Source organism: Gossypium arboreum, chromosome 11 (assembly GCF_025698485.1).
Source record: "Gossypium arboreum isolate Shixiya-1 chromosome 11, ASM2569848v2, whole genome shotgun sequence".
Taxonomy (NCBI): domain Eukaryota; kingdom Viridiplantae; phylum Streptophyta; class Magnoliopsida; order Malvales; family Malvaceae; genus Gossypium; species Gossypium arboreum.
The window spans coordinates 122,617,576-122,642,851 of record NC_069080.1 but is presented as its reverse complement, the minus strand read 5'-3'; the positions used below and the strand labels follow the sequence as shown (position 1 = coordinate 122,642,851).

General features: G+C 31.6%; 1 pseudogene; it reads left to right on the top strand.

Annotated features, from left to right (window-relative positions):
- The first annotated feature begins 851 nt into the window (after nt 1-851).
- On the top strand, nt 852-23,390 carry LOC108471812 (ABC transporter C family member 3-like; annotated as a pseudogene).
- Nucleotides 23,391-25,276: the final 1,886 nt, after the last annotated feature.

Genomic DNA, 25,276 nt, shown 5'->3' with positions numbered 1-25,276 from the left:
TAGGTTACGTGATTGAGTAAGTTTTTGAGATTTTTGAATTCTCAAAATCGAGTTTATTTGTGTAAATTAAGTAAATTTTAGTTATGGATTGAGACTTAGTTCGATTAATATGAATGTTATTATCAATATAGTAGAATGTAGATTTGAGTATGTTCAAGTGTATTGTTATTTATAGGTTGGGGAGGAATTATGAGTAATTTTGATATTATATAAAAAAATATGATCAAAACATATAATGAAATTATTAAAAAAATTTGAGCTTCAGTATTCATAATGATTTATTTTGATAGTAATTCTTGATATCTTATCAAAATTTGTTGGTTGAGTGATAAGAATTTGATACTATTTATAAAAGTTTTAAAATTAAATTTTGTGAATCGAAAAACAACATTTGAAGAGCTTACACATCATTTGAAGGTTTATTCTGACTTGACTCAATTTTACTCATCATAATATGAAATTTCACATTCGAACCTAATCACCACGCTATCGTTGCACAACTCTTATTTCAATGCAAATTCCAGAAAATATTTCACTCCCAAACTAGAATTTTTTTCTAACGAACTTCCCATTCACTACCTCCGATTGTCCCAAAAAACTTTCTATAAAGTATCACTAAATATTCCAAAATCCCAAAATCTTAGAAACTCCAATGACAATCAAACATTTGAGTACCCCAAAAACTTAATCAATGTAGGGTACAATTGACATAGATCACAAATGTACTTGTATTGCTATCAGATGTGTCTCAATCCTCTCAAGGCCTAGTCATACAAACCAGTCTCTGGTTTCTCTCTTTGAGCCGAAGCTTGTATTCGACTAAAAGAATGTCGTGAACAATCCCTAACACAATGCTTAACGGATCCACGTCCAAGGCACGCTCCCATTTTCCTCCAACACTCGCCCAGATGGCGCCATCGCGTAGAACACAAATTGAAACCTAACATACGCTCCCAATTGCCTCAACCCGTTGAGGCCTAAGTATTCTGGCTCATTTCTTGAATAGTAGATTCAACCTAACATAGGACTAGAGGTGTTCAAGGGCCGGGCCTAGTTCGGGCCGGGCTCAACTAAAAAATTATGGCCATTTATTGGGCCCAGGCCTAAAAAATGGGCCTAAAATTTTGTCCAAGCCCAACTCGATAAAAATACTAAAACCCAATACCGCCCGACCCATCAGATTAATTTTTATATTATTTTAAATATACATAATACATAAAAATACTAAAAATCGAAATAAATATTTTCCAATAAATTGAAAATAAATTTTAAAAAATATGTAGACTTAAATAACACTAAGATAGATGCAATTTAACAAGCAAATGCCTCTAAAATAATAAAAAAATTTAACAAATGCCTTCAAAATAATAACAAAATTAACAATAAAATAAGTTTTATACAATATCCAAACAATAACAACAAAATAGTAGTAACATGATAGTAAAATGGTAGCAAAATAGGGAGAAAACAACAAGAAGATAATATTTAAAAATAAAAAAAAGATGCAGATTTTGTTTGTCATTTAGTGAATTCGGGCCAGGCCAAAAAAAACCTTACCCGAGGCTTTAAACTGACCTTATTTTTTGTCCAATCTCATTTTTCGGGCCTATATTTTTGCCCAAACCCTCCCACATTTTGGGCGGGCCTTCAGGCCGGGCCAGGTAGCCCGGCCCATGAACACCTCTACATAGGACTCTTGAACTCGATTAACTCCAAATTTTTCAATTGATTCGATCGAATGCTCATCTCTAGCCAAATTTATAAAATATTTAAAAATATATTATATGTTAATATTTATATATTTTTATAATAAACTAAATTTAAAAAATATATTTTTTATTTAAATTGAATTTGGGCCAGGTTGGTTTGAGGAATATGAGGATTCTTAAACTATAAGGGTGGGAAATGAAGTTCCTTTCCAAGATTTTCGGGCTCAGGAGGGTCGAGGAAGGATGGTTAAAACAATTCGTTTATACAAATGCCATGACTGCTTTTGTTTTTTAGTTTGCAGCATCTTTGTGTCTGTAGCCACTTTTGGTGCTTGTATGTTCTTAGAAATCTCATTTGAGTTAGGAAAGATGTAACGACCCGATAGTCACGGGTGTCAGAAAATACATTTTCAAGACTCCATTTTTGTAAATCGGACTCGTAAATATTTATTAGAAATATTTACTAAGTTAGTTATGTAGTTAATTAGGTTTTAGTTTGATGAATTTGCATGAATTAAGAGTAATTAAGTAAAATAACTAAATTGTATATAGGGTAAAAGTTGAATTATAGATTAAAGAAAATTAAAGGGACCAAAGAAAGAATTATGCCAAAATCTTAAAATGTAATATTAATGTTTAAGTACATATGTATATATTATATTGAATATAATAATAAAATAAGTAATAAAAAAATAAAGAAAGAAAGAAACAGAGAAACGAATTAGAAAAGAAAAAAAGAAAGAAAAAGAGAAGGGAGAAATGAGAAAGACGAAAGGCCTTGCGGTTTCAAAGTTCCAAGTCCAATTGGTTAGTCACTTTAGTCTATTTTCTAGTAATTTTTATATTTTTAAAATTTCGGTATTAAATACTACCCGACCCATGTCTAAATCTTAGAAATTATTGAGTTTTTAAGTGTTGTCTATGTTGAATAATTTTAGTATTAGGGATAAATTTGATAGATTTTTAAGCTAGAAATGAAAAAGGATTAAATTGTAGAACAAATAGTAATTTTGTGTAATAGGAACTAAATTGTGAAAATTTTGAAATTTAGGATTTAAGTGAAATTAGGGAGTTAAATTTAGTTTAAAGTAGAATTTGTATGAAAATATAAGATTAATTGTGAAGAAATAAAAATTAGTCCCGATTTAATGACTAAATTGAAATTTAGGCAAATATTGATTAAAAATTGAAATATTTAATATGAAATTGAATTGTGTTGTATTGATGAATTTTAATTGTTTTAATTCCGTAGCTAACATCATACCAGAACCCTCGACTAAAAAGGGAAAAGATAAAGTCAACGAAGAATAGCTTGGAGTTTCTGATTTGTATTTTTATAATATGAATTTAGTTGTTAATTGTTATAATTCAATTTAATGTATATGGTAAGTGTTGAGGTGAAAATTATTGTGTTTTGCAATTGAAATGAATTGATTTAGTATTAATGAATTTATTGAAATTTTATTGATTGAATTGATATATATATTTTGAACATATATTGATTATTTGAATTGAATTGAATATTGGTTGTATTTGAAAAGTGAATTGAAACTTTATTAATTGTATCGAGCTGAGTCGGATATAGATGGCATGCCATAGGATTGGAAGAGTTCAGGGATTTTTTCGAATTCGAGTCGATAAGACATTGGGTGTCAATTTACTACTTCGGATTAATTTGATGAGGCACTGGGTGCCAATTTACTTCGGTTTAGCCAATAAGACACTGGGTGTCAATTTATTATTTTGAATTACCCGATGTGGCATTGGGTGCCAAACTGGTGTGTTTGGTTGGATCCGTATATCCGTCCGAGTACGAGTCGTGTTAATAGGGGTAATTAATTGAAATTGCATTATGATTGATGTTAGATGATATGTGTATTATACTGTGAAAAGTTATTTATATAGAAAGTATGAGAATTGAGATGTTGTGAAATAAATGAAATGTTATATGGCTATTGTAATATTTAGATTGTATATTTGTGATTTCATATCTTTTGATATTTGTATTATAAAAATACCACTGAGTTTTTACTCAGCATACGATTTTGTTTTCCATACGTAAGTTAGGTACTTAATTTTGATCGCCAATTCAGCATCCAACAACGGTCCCGAACTCAAACGTGGTGATGTTTATCCATTTGAAATGTGTCAGCGTGTACCTAGGGTGTCTAATTAATAGTTATTTTCTGGATTGATTGTAAATAAGATTATAAGTTAATATTGGTTGGTCATATACATATAAATATGTGTTTATGTTGAAATCATATAATGGTATGTTTAAGTTAATGTTTAAATGAACATGAAATAGGAAAAATAGATTGAATTTTGCATGTTTATAAATTGGATTTAATTGATGTTTTATTGATATGCTTTGATGATATAATTGTGGTACCAACGAGGGTACATTGGTTAGGTACCTAGGATGATTGTTTTGACATGTTTTAGATGTGTTTGATCATGTTTTGAATTGGTTAAATGAATTATTTTTGAGTTGTTTATTGTCCAAGCTTGCAAGGAATGATAAACTTGTTACTTAAGGTACATTTTGACTCCACACGGGTGTGTGAATGGGCCATGTGAGACCGGCTAGCATACGGGCGCACGAGGCAATTTCAAAAGGGCACACAGTTTGGCACACGAGCGTGTGGCTTGGTCGTGTGACCCAAGTTAGAGAGTTACACGGGCTGGGACACGGCCGTGTGTCCCTATCTCGAACACCCACACGGCCTGAGACATGGGCGTGTCTCCTGACTGTGTGAGTCACACGGCCTGACCACACAGCCGTGTAAACCCTATAGTTTTGAAAATATTTAATATCTCTCGAAAAATTATTTGAGTTTCTAAATTAGTACTAATTTGTTTCTAACGCGTATTTTGGGCCTCGAGGGCTCGAATAAGGGATAGTATGTATGAGTTTAATTGGTTTTTGATCTGAATATAATATGATATGAAATGTTTTAAAATTATATCTGTTTGATCAGTAATACTTCAAAACCCTATTTCGGCAACATATGTGGGTTAGGGGTGTTACAAAAGATCCAATCTGCACTCGTAACATTCATGATTCTTTAGGAGCCAATCTACAACCTTCCAGACACAATCTTAATGACAACTCAAAAAAATATGTCACTTGATCGAATTACTGCCTTCCTCCAGCTCGATGACTTGTAGCCTGATGTTATAGAGAAGCTACGCAATGGTCTTTCTGATACAACGATTGAGATTGATGATGGGAACTTCTCTCAGGATTTGTCATCCACTACTGCTGTACTAAAAGGTATACACTTGAAAGTTTTCCATGGCATGAGTGTTGTTGTTTGTGGTATAGTCGGCTCTCACAAGTTAAGTTTACTTTCCTGTCTTTTAAAAGAGTTGCCAAATATATCGGAAGCACTTAAGTTGTGTGGTACAACAACCTATGTTTCTCAGTCACCTTAGATACAAAGTGGCAAGATTGTAGACAACATATTGTTCGGTAAGGAAATGTACAGAGACAAGTATGACAAAGTGCTTGAAGCTTGTACCCTCAAGAAGGATCTCAAAATTTTCTCTTTTGGTGTTTAGTCGGTTGTAAGCGAGAAGGGTGAATCAATCTGAGTTGTGGAAAAAAGTAAAGAATACAAATTGCTCTTGCTCTATACCAATATGTTGATATCTATTTATTTGATGATCCTTTCAATACGGTGGATGCTCACACCGAATCTCATTTATTTAAGGTAATGTATTCTTATGATCACATGGCGTGCATTTTAAGAGTTGTCATAGTTAATTTAGTTGAAATAGTTATGCACGAGCTCTAAGTATCTTGTTTATTCTTTTGAATGGCAGGAGGTTTTACTAAACAATTTGAGATAAAAAATAGTGATTCCATGTTACTGACCAACTCGTATTCTCATCCCAAATTCTATGTTGCCAGTGTAATGGAATGGTTGTGCTTCTGCCTAGACTTACTGTCTTTTGTTATCTTTTCCTTCTCTTTAATCTTTATATCAAAAGGAATTATCGATCTCGGTAAGTAAATGTAGATTTATATTGGCACCTTTATTCAATACTATATAACAAATATTTTAGGAGAATGATTAGTTGCATTTCTCATTTGTTTAGCTATTGTTAGGTTAGCTGTGACGTATGGACTCAATCTAAATATATTACAAGCTTCGATGATATGGAATATTTACAATATGGAGAATAGAATTATATCTGTTGAAAGAATACTTAGTACTATAGTATTCCTAGTGAGCTTACCCTTGTGGTGGAAATGAAACACCTAGACCATTGTTGGTCAAACCATATTCATGATCTGCAGGTAAGGCAGTGTTGTGGTGTTCTATGATCTTGTTTCTAATGCATTAGATGTATTAAATAAACTGTGATAGTCTTAATGTAGGTACGATATGCCTCACACATGCCACTCGTGTTGCAAGGTCTGACCTGCACATTTCCTAGAGGTTTGGAAACATGTATTGTAAGGAGAACATGAAGTGGTGTAAACATAATTGATGGTGTAGAAACCTCATTGGTTGGGTTGCATGATTTGTGTTCATGACTCAACATCATCCTCAAGAGCCTACCATGTTTGAAGGAACTATACGAAGTAACTTGGAGTCTTGAACCCTCTTGAAGAATACATAGATGAACAAGTTTGGGAGGTAGGTTTATTTTAGTTAAACACTGTCTATTATGATCAGAAATTATTTTCTAACATAAATCAATATTGTGTTTTAAAGGCATTAGATAAATTCCAACTTGAGGATGGAGTTCGAAACAATGCCAGCAGGCTCGACTCTTCAAGTTCGATCCTTCTATCTTACAACACACAAGTTTGTGTAACACCCCTAATCCGTATCCGTCATTGGAACAATGTTATAGAGCATTATCGGGGTTTACAGATCATTCAGACAAAAATTTCAAATGTTTAATTACATATCAATATTTATAATAAAACCAATCAAAATCATGTATATTGTCCCTTAAACGGGCCCTCAAGGCCTGAAATACATATTAGAAACAAGTTGGAGCCAAATCGAAAACTTAGAGAACTTTTCATAAATATTTAAAATTTTCAACACTGCAGGGGTTACACAGCCATGTGGCTAGGTCATGTGACTCACACGGTCAGGAGACATGCTTATGTCTCAGGCGGTATGGGCATTCGAAATAGGGACACATAACTGTGTCCCAGCTCGTGTCCATGCTCGTGTAACTCTTTGACTTGAGTCACCTGACCAAGTCACATGCCCGTGTGCCAGGCCGTGTGAATATATTGACTTGCACTATTTAAAAGATACAGGGGACACACGACCGTGTCACCTGGCCATGTGTGACATATGGCTGAGACATATGCTCGTGTCTCTACCTGTGTAGACGAAAATAGGCCAATTTACAAGCAATATATCTCACCCAATTTGGTGTCAACCTACAATCAACATTATGCATATCAACAAGCCATAATTAGGCATCCAAAACAAGCCAAAATAAGTGGTTATTCTCAACAAATTACATATAAGCCAACATTAAACAAAATTCTTATACATTCCATTATAACCAAAATTAAAACATCTGAAAGTACCGATAGAACTTATGGATAGTGTGATATAACTCCGGCAAGCTTCCAACCCAATTGAGCTTTCGATAATTTGAAAGTAAAGGAAAATAACTACGTAAGCAATGAATGCTTAGTAAGCTCGAATGAACTTTAATCATGTCAATTCATGTCAAATATGAAATTTATACATATCATCCCTAGCATAGTAGGATTTTAAAGAACTTTAAACCTTACCACTTTTTCATGATCTCAAGCATATTTTCATTTCAACACTTATCATTTCAATACAACTTATAATTAAACCTATTACCATTCAACCAACAGCTTGGCATTTGCGTAAGCATAAAATAACAACACTTGTTAGCATACTTGAACATATTTCATATAAATTCAACATTGATAATCTATTATCTCAACATGTCAAACTTAAGTTTATTACTCATCTCAACTTACATAATTTCCATGTATCAACATATCAAAGATATTCGTATATGTTCATATCATGATACACATCATTATCTTATTGTTTCTTCATATGTATATATAATCCATTTCAATATATCATTATATATCAATATATCATGTACCATCATTTCCATGTATTTCATATATATACCTGCATTAGTTTGTATCAAACTCATATCGTTTTGTAACAGAACGTTGCCCGTTGAACCATTTAGAATATAATTGGATAACTTTCAAATTCATTAAATAAATCACTTTAACAAGACTTTCCCAAATCGAAGAATGACTTACGGATAAGAGTACATTGTTAATAGAAGCTCATAAGAGCTGGTCCTCCCAAACATGCAACAAAAGCTTATAAGAGTTGAACAGAAGCTCGTAAGAGCTAAACAGAAGCTCTTGAGAGCTGATCCACCCAAATCACTCAAAACAGAAAGAAGAACACGATAGTTTGCAATAAATGTTGAACCTCGATTTACTTGGGTAATAAACCGATGTCTCTCTCCAATACCACTACACACCAATTTACGAATGTACTCAAATCCCGCGCTCAATCCAAACTGAGTATTAAATTCAATAATATATTTCCAACAATAATTCTATTCCAACAATAGAACATATATATATATATATATATATATATATATAATACCAATCACCAATTAACATTCACTTTAATCAAAATTATATAGAATATATATATATATATATATATACATATATATATATAATACCAATCACCAATTAACATTCACTTTAATCAAAATTATATAGAATACAGTTCATACGAACTTACCTGGTTAAATTACAGAAATACCAAGATTCAATAGCATTTTGATAATTTTTTATTTTCTAAGATTTCCACTCAAACTTGATCTAAATTAATAATTTCATTCCATATATTGATTTAGACAATAAAACAATTCATTTCATGCAATTTGGTCATTTTTGATATTTTTACAAAGTTGCCCCTAAAGTTTTACTTATATTCAATTTAGCCCCTAAGCCCAAAACATGCAAATTAACCATTTTTAATACAAATAAAAGCTATCCAAATGTTCATGATATTCAAAACATCTGATTTATGCAACAATTTCACATTAAATCCTTGTACTTTTATTAATTTAACAAATTAGTCCTTAATCGAAAAATTCATCAAAATTACTTAACAAAATATTTTAAATATCAACCAACATCTCAAATTCATCATTTAATAACTAAAATAATATATATTTATCGATGGAAACATTCAAAATTTTTAATAAAATCAAAAACTAAGGTAAAGTTTAGTTGGACCTAATTATAACAACTCAAAAACATAAAAATTACAAGAAACGGGTAAGAATTGAACTCATATAAAGAAAAATTTGAAGAACCAGCTTAAAATTTCTCCTATGACTTTTTTGAATCAAAATTGAAGAAGAAAACTATCCTAATATAATTTGTTTTAATTTGATTTCATCAAATTTATAATTTTGCCATTGAATGGCCTTATTTTATTATTTTTTTCTCTTATGCCGCCTCATCCTTTTAATTTAGATTTAATTTATTCTTAAGTCCTCCTCATTTATTTATCAGGCCATTTAATCACTTAAATATTATTATTAGCAAGTTTTGTATATTTTTAATTTAGTCCTTTTAATTAATTAACTATTGAAAAGTTAAAATTTTTCAACGAAACTTTAATACTACCTTAATGACACTCTGTAAATATTTATAAAAATATTTACGGCTCGATTTATATAAAGGAGGTCCCAATACCTCACTTTCTAATACCACTTGACCTAATAAATCATTATAAAATACAAATTACAAATTTAAAAACCTTTTTAAAACTATATTTGACTCGTAAATATTAAATAATAATATTTATGAACTTACTTGCCAGATTTGGTGGCCTCAAACCACTATTTCTGACACCACTAAAAAATCAGGTTATTACAGTTTGTCTTCTTTTGCATTAGTCATATTTAGTATGAAAATGGTATAACATGTTCACTTAACTTATCATAGCTTAAAAACTTCAAACAATTGAATTTAACCTGAACCTTTATATCCTATTCACGTGTTAAATGCTATATTTCATGTTTTTTTAACTATAATAGTTTTGATGAAAATGACATGTTATGTTTTAAATTAATACCCCATGTATTGAGAGGAGGTCAATTTCTTCCAGAGAAGTTTTCTATATGTTGTTTGTTCGAACCCCTTAATAGGTCTACATTGTCTTAAAATGGAGTTAGGATTTTGTCTCTCAACTCTGCAAAGAGATCTAGTAGAAGATAATGATCACAGAGAAAAAGCACCTCGTCAAATCGTGCAACTGATCAAGTAGCATATGTGTCTTTAAATGCCATATAAGGGGTAAGGTTTCAAACCTTGCAACGTTCACATCCCCTTCATAGGTGGCCCAATCCGACGAGACATACCTAGTTTGAGAATCTCACCCCCAACTCAGACTTTCTTTAGAGTTTGGAGACAAAACTTTTGCTCTATAGACAATACCAAACCATTGAAGAATCCAACAACTACGAAACATTTAAAAAACTTCTTCTAAAAAATCAACCTGGTGTCAACACTATTATAATTTTTTCAATGGTTATAAATGTTGAATACGTGAAGCCTCATATATTTTGGGGATATTTTCTAAGTTTTTTAGGTAGATAAATATTAGAATCAACTGAGATTTTTTAGGAACATTGATAGGATCGACCCGATTAAGCAACGAACAAGAAAAATAGCGGAATAAATTGAGAAATTGAACACACAAATTTAACATGGAAAAAACCCTCCAAAGAGGATAAAAAACCACTGGCAAAGATAATTTTACTATAATGGAAAAAGAAAGAAGAGTACAAAAGATGGAGATAAAAACTAAACCCCAAAACCCGAAAACAAAAAACCCTCAAAACGTAAACACAAAATTCTTTAAATGTTTTATGAGTTTTAATATCTAATGGGTGTATTTTTCTAAGGTTGTAAAAGAGCCTATTTATAGGCTAAATTCATAGGTCAAATAATAATAAAATAATCTAAACTAATCAGTGTTTGATTGAAACAAGTAAATAGAGTTTAACTGAAAGATTATTTTTCAAATTTGACTGAAAATATGAGTTATATTTAACAAATCTCCATCTTGACTCATATTTCCACAATGCCATCATTGCCAAAGCCCACCACAAGCCTATCTTGAACTGTGCAGGGAATTAACTGAGTCTAAATTGTGCTTAGAAACTGGAAGACTTCTAGCCTTCGACTTGTACACTACCAAATCAAAACTAACCTGGGTCTGATTTTCACGAACACAGTGGCCTAACTTTTCAAAACCTGCATCCAAAAGAGAACCTCTCTTCAACAAAACGGTCATACCTTTTTCCCTCCTATGACCAAGTTACCTCCGCTCCAAACGAGTTAACTTCAACTCCATAATGGACGAGGGACGTCCGATTTCACCTGTCACTGTAGAACATTTCAGAATATAAAGACCGTCGGTTCTTTTACCTTTTAACAAAACAAGAGCTTCACGAGATACTTTAATGCCGCTTGACTCGATGTTAATTCTGCATCCTTTCAAGTCTAAAATACTCATGGAGATGAGATTCTTTTGTAAATCAAGTACATACCTGACATCTGAGAGTGTCCTAATCGTCCCATCGTGCATCTTAATTTTAACAGTACCAATACCAATTACCTTACTAAATAAATTGTTTCCCATGAACACAACTCCACCTTCAACCGAACTGTATGTGGAGAACCATTCTCTATTGGGACACATGTGGAAAGAACATCCTGAATCTAGGATCCACTCAGATTTGAGCTTGGAGTTATCGCTTGTTGACACTAATAAGAAATCATCACCATTTTCATCGGCCAAATTAGCACCAGCTACATCTTCCTCGTTACTCTCAGCAGCTCTTTTATTTCACAGTTTATAACAATCTATTTTGATGTGACCTAACTTTTTTACAATAACGACATCTTTTGTCTCGTTTCTTTAATGCTACCAAAACGGAAGTTTGCCTATCTGTCTTGCTATCCAAATGAAGCTCATTGTCGAGTTTGTCTCTACTCAACAAATAACCCTTCACATCTTTAAACGAGAGTTTGTCTTTGCCACAAACCAGGGTCTCCCTGAAAGACTTGTATGAAGGAGGTAAAGAGCACAATAATAGCATAGCTTGATCTTCATCATCAATATAAACCTCAACGTTCTTTAAATCATTTAAAAGAGTAATAAATTGACTGATGTGATCTCTAAGAGGTTCACACTTGTTCATGTGAAACGTAAATAGACGTTGTTTCAACACTAAACGGTTAGCCAGAGACGTAGTCGCATAAAGAGTTTCTAACCTTTTCCACAAGGCAGATGAGGTATTCTCCATCAATACCTCCTGCGATACCGTATTCGCAAGGCACAACTGGATTGCAGACACAGCCTTTTCATCAAGCTCTTCCCATTCTGTTTTATTTAGATTCTCAGGATTTTTCCCCGTAACAGCTTTTTTCAAACCAGATTGAACTAGAATTGCTATCATCCGAACTTGCCACAGATTGAAATTTGTCTAACCATAGAACTTCTCAATTTCAAACCTTGTTGTTGCCATCTCTGAATGGGCTGATCTATGAAAATTGAACTAGCTTTGATACCACTTGTTAGGATCGACCTGATTGAACAACGAACAAGAAAAATAGCAGAATAAATTGAGAAATTGAACACACAAATTTAATGTGGAAAAACCCCTCCAAAGAGGATAAAAAATCACGGGCAAAGATAATTTTACTATAATAGCAAAAGAACGAAAAGTACAAAAGATGGAGATAAAAACTAAACCCCGAAAACCCGAAAACAAAGAACCCTTAAAACGTAAACACAAAATTCTTTAAATGTGTTATGAGTTCTAATATCTAATGGGTGTATTTTTCTAAGGTTGTAAAAGAGCCTATTTATAGGCTAAATTCATAGGTCAAATAATAATAAAATAATCTAAACTAATTAGTGTTTGATTGAAACAAGTAAATAGAGTTTAACTGAAAGATTATTTTTCAAATTTGACTGAAAATAGGGGTCATATTTAACAAACATTTTATTTTATCTTTTAGTAGTTAACTAGAATAAGGGACTTATTTTCCTAGTTAGGTTATGACTCTTTTTTTTTTATTTATATTCAATTCTTTACGTAATAAAATTTAGAACAATTTTATTGAAAACTCATTTGAAATCTTTCATGTCATCTGATCTAAGTTAAATCTCCAGTAACACCATGGTTAAAACAACTTTTACTAAAGATAAAAGATCCAGCAACCAAAATGAGGTAGAAAGTTCTACCGTCAAAACAACTACCGAGAGTGCAATGACTCAAGGGATAGAGGTGTCTCACTTCTCTTTTCGTCTGACATCCCACAAATTGAATGGCAAGAATTATCTCAAATAACAACAATTTGTGAATTTAGCAATTGATGGGCATGACAAGCTAGGTCATTTAACTGGAGAAGTCAAGCAACCATAGGTGGGCGATCCAAAGATGGGCACGTAGAGGTTAGAAAATTCTATGATAATTGCGTGGCTTATTAATTCCATGAAAGCATCTATAAGTAAACCTTTTCTTTTTCTCCCGACTATTAAAAATGTTTGGGACGCTATGAAAGACACCTATTCATATTTAGAAAATGCTTCATAGATCTTTGAGTTAAAAATAAAACTCTGGAAGGCTAGGCAAAGGGAAAAGGAAGTTACTTTTTATTATAACAAGATGATGTCTCTTTGGCAAGAATTGGATCAATGTTATAATGATGAATGTGAGTGTCTTGGAGATAGTGTAAAAGCTATGAAAATAGAAGAGAATGAACGGGCTTATTTATTTCTGGCTGGTCTAAATAAAGAATTTGACGAAGCGAGATCTCGAATCCTAGGAAAAAATTACTTCTAACACTTCATGAGATTTTTTCTGAGGTTAGAAGAAAAGAGACAAGGAGAAAAGTAATGTTAAGGTTAGGATTTGAAGCTAACGAAGACAATTCTGCTCGTGATTGTTAAAAATAATGATGATAGTGAAAAAAAAGAAAAAAACCTTGATGCGACCACTACAAAAAATATTGGCACACTTGAGAAATATATTGGAAGCTCCATGGAAAACCAACAAATGGGGAAAAAACAGTGAAAATGGTCGTGGTTCACAATCTGGGGATAGCAGAGCTTTCCAAACGACTAATAAAAATCATGAGCAACAAAGTTCTCTGAAAAGGTTTTCATTCATTAAGGAAACCCTAGAGTGTCTAAACAAGCTTTTGCAATCACCACAATTTTGGATGAATTATTCTGTTCCTAACTCATCCAATAGTCCTTCCTTCTTTGCCCAATTAGGTACTAATTTTTCTGTTTTTCAGTGTCAAGCCTTATAAAATAAGCACGTAGATCATTAGTTCTGGAGCTAGTGATCATGTGACTAGTAGTCATTTTTTTTCTCAACTTACACACCTTATACAAGAAATAAAAAGATCAAAATAGAAAATGGGTAGTTCTCAGCAATAGCCAGGAAATGTGCTACTAAAATTTCACCTTCCTTGGTTTTACATGTGCCAAATCTAGCTTGTAATCTCATATCAGTGAATAAGATATCTCAATCCTCGAATTGTCGTGTTATATATATTTGACTCCTCTATGTGTAAATTTCAATACATGGTCTCGAGAGGATGGTTGGTAATGCTAAAGAATCTAGTGGAATTTACTTTATTGATGACGACCATCTAAGTCGACCTACAACTACTCTATGTTTAAACTTTGATGCTAGTTTTGATAAGGTTATGATTTGGCATTATAGGCTTGGAAACCCTAATTTTTACTATTTAAAGCATTTGTTACATGATCTATTTAGGAATAAAAGTCCTTTTTCATATCACTGTTAATTTTGTGAATTAGCTAAACATTGTCGACCATTCTTTCCACTTCAAAAATATAAAGCTTCCAAACCTTTTTCATTAATTCATAGTGATGTTTGGGGACCTTCGAGAGTCTCAACTTTTTTAGGAAAACATTGATTTGTCACAATTATCGATGATCATACTCGCATTTATTAGGTGTTTTTATTAAAGATAAGTCTAAAGTTAGAAATATGTTTCAGTCTTTTTATGCTATGGTGAAAACACAATTTGGTGTAAAAATAAAAGTATTTTTGAGTGATAATGGTGGAGAATTTTTTAATGACCAATTAGGTGTTTTCTTAACCAAACATGTAATAGTCCATCAAAGCTCTTGTACAAATACACCAAAACAGAATAGGATTGTAACACCCCTAACCCGTATTCGTCGCTGATATAAGGTTACAGAGCATTACCGGAGTTTACAGAACAAATACAATTCATTTATGTCTTTTACTATTCATATCCAAAATAAATCATAATTCAATCATGTTGTCCCTTAAATGGACCCTCAAGGTCCTATTTATACATTAGAAACAAGTTGGGATTGTAACAGCCTAATTTTTAGTGGTGTCGGAACAGTGATTCGAGATCACTAAATCTGACAAATGAATAGGAAATATTATTAATTTAATGAGTATAAGTTAAATGTGGAGTTAGGAAAAATTTTGAAATAGTGAATAGTGTACAATTAGAATCGAAAACGAGGTATCGAGATCTCGAGAATTTTAAATCGAGCCATAAATATTTTTATAAATATTTATGGAGTGTTAATAAGTTAGTATTAAAGTTTGGTCAAGAAATTTTAAATTTCTGATAGTTAATTGAACAAAAAGGACTAAATTGCATCAAATGCAAAATTGTTGGAAATGATTAAATAGCTTAAATGATAAAAGAAAGAGGGTTTAAAAGGAAAATAGACCCAAGGTCTATTTGGGCTGGACGGAAAGAGCATGAAATCAGCAAGAAAATAAGGAGAATTAAGGGAAAAAATTGGAAAATTGCAAAATTTACTTAATAAAGCTAGGACTAAAGTGGAATTATCTAGATTTCTCTTTATTTTTCTGCATTCTCATCAGCAAAAATGCCATGAAAGAGTTCCCTTAAGCTTTTTTTTTTTCATATTTTTACTTCAAGTAAGTTCAATTCTTGATTATTTCTTGAAATTTTTGTGTTTTTATGACTTTTACAACTAGGTCCACTTGTTGAAATCATTAGTTTTTGATTCTATGAAAGAAATTGGAAGTTTCTACGAATATGTGCTGGAAGTATATGATGATTTGGCATGGAATTAGAGCTTCAAATTGTTTATATGCTGATTTTTTTAAAAGAATTGAATAGAAAGTGAATGTTTGGGACCTAATTGTAAAAGAGTTTGAAGTTAGAGTTTTATGTGGAAATTATGAATTTCAATAGTTATGAAATAACTTATAATGTCTAGGAACAGTATTAATTGAGAAAATTATCTTAATTGAGGGGTTAATTGAGCAAGGACTAAATTGTATAAATTGTGAAATTTGGGGTAAAATAGAAATCAACATTTTGCACTAAAACTGTTTTGGACAGCAGCAGTAGTATAAATTTGAAAAATCACCAAAAATTATAGAAATGGAATTAGAGGATGAATAAAATATGAAATTAAATCTTATTGAGTCTAGTTTCTTATAGAAGAAATGATGTAAGCAATAGAATTGTAAATCATGAGATATGATGAATTTTGTGAGACAAGGTCAGAATGATTTCGGGTTCCCCTGTTCTGACTTTGTAAAATCATAAAAAATTGGATAAAAATAATTATGGGATTAAATTTATATGTTTAGAATCCCGAATGAGTCTATTTTCAATAGAAACAAGCGAGGACATTGTTCGAATCCTGTACGAGAAGATAATTAATTTTGAGTGAAGAAGGGTTGGAACTGTCTGACAGCAGAACAGAGGAGACTTCAATGAATAAACTGTATTAATTAGCCCAACCAAAAATTATGAAATTTTTATGGTAAGAAGACATATGAGTCTAGTTTCTGGGAAAATTTATGGATCTTAATTTTGAGTTCTGTATCTCAAGATAAAAATAATTTAGTGACTATAACACAGATGGGCAGCTTGAATATTCACATAAGTAGATAGTGAAAATTATGGATAATGTTACCTACAAGTGTGTTGTTTATACTAAGGATGTGGATGGAGAGGAGGAGGAGGAAAAATATACATATATATATATATATATGAATGACTCGTATAAATTGATCACATGCCCAATTATAATTGATAAGTGTTGAATTAAAATGATATAATGATTTATTTGTAATATTTATTATGAAATTATGATTATCATTATGATACAAAAATTGAACTTGTGAGTTTATATGGCTAAAATTTTAGTGATTATATGTTAATTTTATGAATTTCATGATGTGTTATTTCATATGTATTGATGATAAAATCGTGAATAATGTAAAAGCATGAAAATTGAATAAATGATCAAATTGAGCATTTCAGTTCAGTGACAAGATAAATTGAAGGAAAAGACCATGGTTGGACCATGGTAACAAGTGATAAGTGATAGCTTCGGCTACACTTATCTGATCAAGGAAAAGTGAAAGTGATAAGTGATAGTTTCGGCTACACTTATCTGATCAAGGAAAAGTGAAAGTGATAAGGGATAGCTTCGGCTACCTGATCAGTGAAAAGTGGTAGCTCTTGCTACCTGATCAGTGAAAAGTGGTAGTACCGGCTACCTGATCAGTGAATAGTGGTAGCTTCGGCTACAAGTGACAAGTGATTTCCGTACAAGACCATATCTGGGATATGGCATCGGTGTGATATATGCTACTGTATAAGACTATATCTGGGATATGGCATCAGTGAGATATGTGATTCGTGTAAAACCATAGTTGGGCTATGGCATCGATATGTGATATGTGATTACGTATAATACAATAGCTGGGCTATGGCATCGATATATGAATATGTGTAAGACCATAGCTGGGCTATGGCATCATTATGTGAAGATGTGTAAGACCATAGTTGAACTATGGCATCGAGAAAACGAAGTACTCAATTCCGTAAGATGTTCACTAATTTGAAGAAGTTTGGTAAGTATTACATGGAATTATGCGACATAAGGAAATACGAGTTGATGAGACATGGCATAAAACTTGGTTGATGAATGAGTTCATTTGTGATTATATATTTCTACGCCTTAAGTGTATTATCCGTATGAATTGGTATTCCAAATGAGTTAATGAGAAAACTTCTAGTATGAAATAATCTGAGTTCGAAATGAAATATCATGAAAATGTACTTGAAATACATTGGTATGTACTGTATATGCTATTTGAATTCATAAATGTAGAAAGTAAATGTATGTGGAAATATGAGATGATGATATCTGTACATGGAATTTATTGATGAATATGTACATCCAAATTTATATGATAGATTTTAGTGAACATTGAAATTGGGCTCAATAAGTGATTTGACAATTTAAATCGTGACTGGTAGGAAGAGTTAATGAATTGCATATTTATGAATTGTTACACGTATTTGTCTGAAATACGAGGAAGTGATGGTAATTGATACATGGAAATATGAAACTATGATATATATAAAAACATGGAATATGTTTGATAAATGTGTTCATTCATAATTATGGAATTATGTACCTCATGTGTGCTATTTGCATAAAGATGATATTTCAAATACTTTGGTGAATAAAGCTTAAATATGAAATAGTATGAAATCGAAACAAATTGTTATGAAAATTTATTTAAATTATCTGTAAGTGTTTCGTGCTTCTCGATAATGCCTCGTACTCTATTCCGGTGATGGATACGGGTAGGGGGTGTTACAGGGATTAAATCGGGAACTCAGGGATTTTTTTTTTTGCGAAATTTTAAAAATTTTCTTAAATGTAGGGGACACACGCCCGTGTGGGTAGGTTGTGTAGCTCACACGGTCAAGTGACATGCCCTTGTCTTAGGTTGTGTAGGTATTCGATGTGAGGCACATGACCGTGTCCTAGCTCGTGTGCAAATTAGGGTAGCTACTGACTTGGTTCACATGGCCAGCCACACGCTCGTATGCTAGGCCGAGTGGGCAATTTAATTTTCAAAAATAGGTGCAAGATTCACACGGCCAAGGCACATACCCATGTGTTGGACCGTGTCTTTCACACGGCTGAGATACACGCTCGTGTCTCTACCCGTGTGCTCAATTCTGAGCTTTTTGTTTCTCTAATTTTAAGATGCAGGGGACACATGATCAAACCACACGCCCGTGCGCATGGCTGTGTGTCACACACGGTTGAGACACACTCCCGTGTGGATAGAATAAGGCCATTTTCCCTGCCTTATTTCTCACCCTTTTTACCTTTCACCTACATCAATACTTAAGCATTTTCAACAACCAATTCAAGACAATTTAACCAAGCCAAACACAAGGGTTATGTATGATATATTAACACTTGTATTCATGTATTTCTAAACTTACCTTTTTGTGAAAACCTATAATTTACCATATTTCAATTTAACAATACCATACACATATGTGTTAAACATAATATAACCTTATAATTATGTACCAAAACATACCTTTACTAGCCATTCCAATGGATATATTACAAACAATCATTTACATGTCGACATTGGCGAAGTTAGCATATACATGCCATTATATCAAAACAAGTTTTCTGTTTATATCAAAATGGGCTAAAGGATAATGTAATGATGCTCCGACCGGCTCCAACCTTTATGAGCTTCCAAGTGCTATAAAATAGAGAAAAGAAAACCGAGTAAGCATTTCAAATGCTTAGTGAGTTTGTATAATAGGAATTTAACTTACCATATTTTATATTTAAGATAGCATACAAAAATGCATCCAAGCAATTTGGCTTATAGCCTAAAACACACAGCTTCACCAAGCATGTTAGTCAAGTAATTCACATAATAATAAGAACATGAATGAGCTCATCATTTAATGACTTTTATATACATATGCTTTCCATATCATTGTTCCATTTACATGTAAATTTTAATGACAAATCATTTCAAGTTCAGTTTAGCCATGTCAGATCTTTACCCATTGAATTTATTTGAAATATCGATAGATATGCTCATGTAGTACAATTTAGTGTACAAAACTAAAATCCGTCAATTCATATCCAGGGGTACCCAATTGGAAAGCACACTCTCAAGCCTTGTAACGAGAAGTTCATACAGAGCCATTTTGGGAAACTCATAAAGAGCCTATCGGGAAGCTTATCCGGGCTATATAATGGGAAGCGCATAAGAGCCATATTCATGAAGTTCATAAAGAACCATATCGAGAAACTGAAAAAGAGCCTATTAGGAAGCTTACAAAGGGCTATGTAACGAGAAGCTCCGGATAGCCATATATCGGGAAGTTCAAGTGAGCATTATTGGGAAGCTCACAAAGAGACAATTTAACGGGAAGCTCATGAAGAGCCTACAATCGGGATGCTCATAAGAGCTAAGGTGTGTCCACAACAAATGTAAGATCACAACCTATCGGGACGCTCCGAAGAGCTATAACGGGAAACTCGCAAGAACCTTATAACGGAAAGCTTGAGATGGCTAATATCAGGATGCTCTTTTGAGCTATGGTGTGTCTGCAACATATGCAATACCACAACCAAATCGAGAAATCCTATATCCATCAATTTTTATTTATTTACACGGAAGTTGACATTTTTAGGCATTGTCGGACATGTGATCATTTCATTTATTTATTACATTTATACAATTCATATAAACATATTCAATTCAAGCATATAAATATACACAATTTAGTAACACGAACTTACCTCAACACTTGTTCGTATACAAAAATCTACTAATTCGACACTTTTCTTTTCCTCAATCTAACTTCGTATTCGAGTTTTCTGAATCTATATAAATGAATTTAGCATCAATTTAATCCATTTCATACTCAATTTAATTCAATTTACATCCTAGGAAAAATTATCATTTTGCCTCTATACTTTTCATAAATGACAATTTCGTCCATAGGCTCGAAAAATGAAATTCATGTAATTTAATCCTTATTCCAAGCCTAACCAAATTTTCATAAACATTTACAGCACATATATTTCATAAAAATTAGAAATTTTCCATGAATTTTACATTTTTTACAATTTAGTCCCTAAATCACAATTTCAAGAAAATTCACTTTACAAAAGCTGTTTATCTATCAACAACCTTTACAAAAGCTGTTTATCTATCAACAACCTTTCATTTTCTACCATAAATTTCAAATTTTTAGCATATTAATCCATGGAAAATTTTCTATACTTTGATATCTTTACAAATTAATCCCCAAAATAGATAGATTAAGCTATTCCGATCTCAAAAATATAAAAATTACTAAAAATGAGACAAGAATACTTACCCAATTACACCAAGAAAGTTTGCTTTTCTTTCCTAGGGTTTCCATGTATATTTTGGGGAAGAAGATGATATAAAATGATATTATTTCTTTTTAATTCATTTATCATCTTTTAATTATTTTAGTTTCCAAATTATTCATTGCCTTTTTCTAATTTTCCATGGATGATTCATCAAAAATATCTACTAACTTTTCTTTAATGGTATAATTACCATATAAGGACCTTAAGTTTTAAATTCCATAGCTATTTGGTACTTATAGCTACTAGAACTTAACTTTTGCATTTTATGCAATTTGGTCCTTTCCATAATTAAACACATATTCAGTAAAAATTTTCAGTGGTCCCGAGACCACTATTTCGATTTCACTGAAAATGGGTTGTTACAGGGATTGCAGAAATAAATAATTGTCATCTTTTGGAAGTAATTAGAGCCTTAATATTCACTAGTCAGGTACTACATTATCTTTGGGGGGGAAGCCTTGTTAACAGCTACATGTCTTATTAATAGAATGCTCAGTAAAACTCTAAACTATAGAACTCTTTTCAATCTTTTTAAAGATATCATTCCTAACTCTAAATTGATCATAGATTTACCTTTTCATGTTTTTGGGTGTAGTGTTTTTGTTCATCTTCACAATCAAGGTAAAGTAGATCCTAGCGTAAAAACATGTGAAAAAATGTATTTTTGTTGTGTATGCTTCTAATAAAAAAGGTTACAAATGTTGTGATCCAATTGATAAGAATATTATTGATCCCATAGATATCACATTCATTGTAATACAATCTACTTTGATTCTAATCTCAGAGAGGGAATTAGAGCAAGGAAGATTCAATAATTGATCAAGAAAAGGCTAGGAATATACAACATAGAGATTCTAATAACGGGGAAGACAAATTTATGATCAATACAGAAATTAATGATGTTAATAAAAAGGACTTGAATGATGTTAATGTTAGCTCACTCAAGAAAAAATAGAAATTAAGAAAGTGGAATTCACCAGATTCATCACCAAGAATCTGACCCGCAAGATCTTGTTAAAAATTCAGGTAAAATTCATAATAGAACCAATGAATTTTCTAATCTAAATATTCTAATTACTAAAAGAAAAGGTGTTAGAAATGTTGTCAAATATCCCATGTCTAACTTAGTGTCCTATAAAGCCTTGTCTTTGACATTCTCAGCCTTTGTTTCGTGTCTCGATAATGTGGAAATACCCAAAAATGTGAAAAATGTTTCATAGGTTCTTGAATAGATGGAGGTTGTTTTAGAGGAGATGCATGCTCTTGAAAAAATAGATACATGGGAAGTAGTGGAATTACTAGTAGAAAAAAAATAGTGGGCTGTAAATGGGTGTTCACAACCAAATTCAAATCGGATTGATCTTTAAATAGATACAAAGCTCGGCTGGTGGCTAAAGGGTACATTCAAACATACGGGATAGAATATCTTGAGACATTTGCTCTAGTAGCCAAGTTAAATTTTGTTGGAGTTCTTTTATCCATTGTTGTTAATCCTGACTGGTCTTTACAGCAGCTAGATGTAAAGAATGTTTTCCTAAATGGGAAACTTGAAAAAGAAGTTTACATGGATCCTCCTCCAGGTTTGAAGAAAAAATTGGAACTTAAGTATGTAAGCTCAGGAAATCTTTGTATGGTCTAAAGCAGTCTCCTCGAGCTTGGTTCGAACAATTCACTTAGGTTGTTAAAAAAAACAAGGTTACTCACACAGGCAACCTGATCACACAATGTTCTATTGGCACTCATAAAGAGGTAGAATAACAATTATTATAGTTCATGTCGATGATATCATTCTCACAGGAGATGATGTGGATGAAATAAGGTGTTTGAAGGAGCATCTAGCATTAGAGTTTGAAATCAAAGACTTGGGTCCTTTAAAATACTTCCTTGGAATAGAAATTGCTCGATTAAAGAACGGTATTGTAGTCTCCCAGAAAAAATACGTGATTGATCTTTTAAAGGAGGTTGGGGTGAGTGGTTGCCTCCTAACTGACACACCAATTGATCCAAATGTAAAATTCGAAAATAAAGAAGGAAGATTAGTTAATAAAGGACAGTACCAGAGATTAGTTGGTAAGTTAATTTATTTATTACATACAAGACTAGGCATAGATTTTGTAGTAAACTTAGTGAGTCAACTTATGCACTCCCCAATGGAGGAACATGAAAAAGTGTGTTTCGAATTCTAAGATACTTGAAGAGTTCACCTAGCAAGGGCTTATTTTTCAAGAAATCTGAACAAAAAAGAATTGAAGCTTATACACATGCAGACTGGGCAAGCTCAATAACATATAGAAGATCTACATCAAGATACTACATCAGTACAGCATGACAAAACTAAACATGTTGAAATTGATAGACATTTTATCAAGGAGAAGATTGAAGAAGGCCAAGTGTGCATGTCGTTTGTTCCTTCAAAACAATAGATTGCTGACATACTCACTAGAGGGTTTTTTAAGACAAATAGATTGATGACATACTCACCAGAGGACTTTTTAAGACAAACTTTAGTTTTCTTGTAAGCAAGTTGGGCATAATTGATATATATGCACGAACTTGAGGGAAGGTATTGAAATACGTGAAGTCCCGTATATTTTAAAGGGAATCATTTTCCCACAACTTTTTTTTCTATTTAAATTCAATTATTTTTACTTAATAAAGTTTAGAAAGTTTTATTGAAAAATCTTTTTGAAAACTTTCGATAAAAGCTTGTTTTTGTAGCATAGAAATTATTTTACTAATTTCAAACTAAAAAAACCAAAATACAAACGGCATTATGTTACAGATTATTTTTTGGTCGGAATTATTACATTATAGAAACCTGTGCATTCTTTGGTGTCTAATATAATTTTACTCGATTTTTGTAAATTCTATTCTCCAAAGAAAGGAAAAATAAAAAGTTAGTTGAAAGCACCATCAAATGTCGAAATGAGGCTTTTTTTTATCAATAGTAAAAAAAAAAATTAATTCCTTAAATGGTACGCGAATAATATTATTTATTGAAATTGTATGTTTACTATAATAATTTGTTAGTGTTGTATGTCAAATTGATGATGTCAGATTGAAATATGATAATTTAAAATATTTATGGACCTAATATGTAAATTTTATTTTTCATTTTAATTGATGGCAGGAAGAAAATAACTTTTAGGTGACACCAAACTTTAAAAAGTTAAATTCTTTCATAACCCTTTCTTATTTATTATTTTCTTTTATTCTCTTTCAACACTAAAAAGTAGAAGACCTGTTATTAATTAGTCCAAAAAGTATTTTTGTAAAAATTCTATTCTAACTAGAAATAAATTTTATTTATTTTTGAAAAATATTTTTTAAAAGAATATTTTATACCAATTGAAATAATTTTAGAAAAATAATTTTAGAGAAGAAAGAAACTATTAAGAAATATTTTTAATATATTAGATTTAAACTATCTATGGTTTAGAATTTGAAAGAAATATACATCATGTTTCATTGGCTAAAATGATAGAGGGAAATAAACAAAAGAATTTTATTGACATGGTACTATGTACTAATCATTTGAGAACCGCTATTTCTGGAAAACCGACACCAAAGTAAAAAAAAAATCTATATTTTATGTTCTCGAATGATCTTCAAACATTTTCCACTTTGAGATATCAAATTTCATTTCACACACTTGGATGTTGCTTCAACTATATCAAACATTTTTCTTTCTACTACTTTGACATTGATAAGTGAAATTATGTCTTTGATTGATATGTTGTTTGCTTAAATTAAGATATTAATAATAAAACATTTTTAACTCCAAAAAAATATCATATTCTCGATTCTATTTTATCTTTAAAAATATAGGAAAATGAAGGGTGGGTGGAGTAGTTGGACGTTGTTAAAGCAAAAAACGGATGACCATTGTAATTTTTTTGAAAACTTTAACAAATATCGATTTAAGGCCAGTTCTTCATTACTTTTGAAAATCTTGTGAAAATATCATGGAAAGAAAAGTACTTTTAAGAAGTACTTTTAAGAAGTGTTTTGAAAAAATTTAAGTGTTTGATATTCTTGTCAAAAAGTACTTTTGAAAAGTAAAATATCAATTTTAGACATGATATTATAAAGTAATAAATATTTATTTAAATAATGTTCAAATTAGTTAATATTATGATATTTTAGTAAAAATATAAAAAATAATTTATTATAATATTTTAATATATAATATTAATTTTAAATACTTCTAAGTAA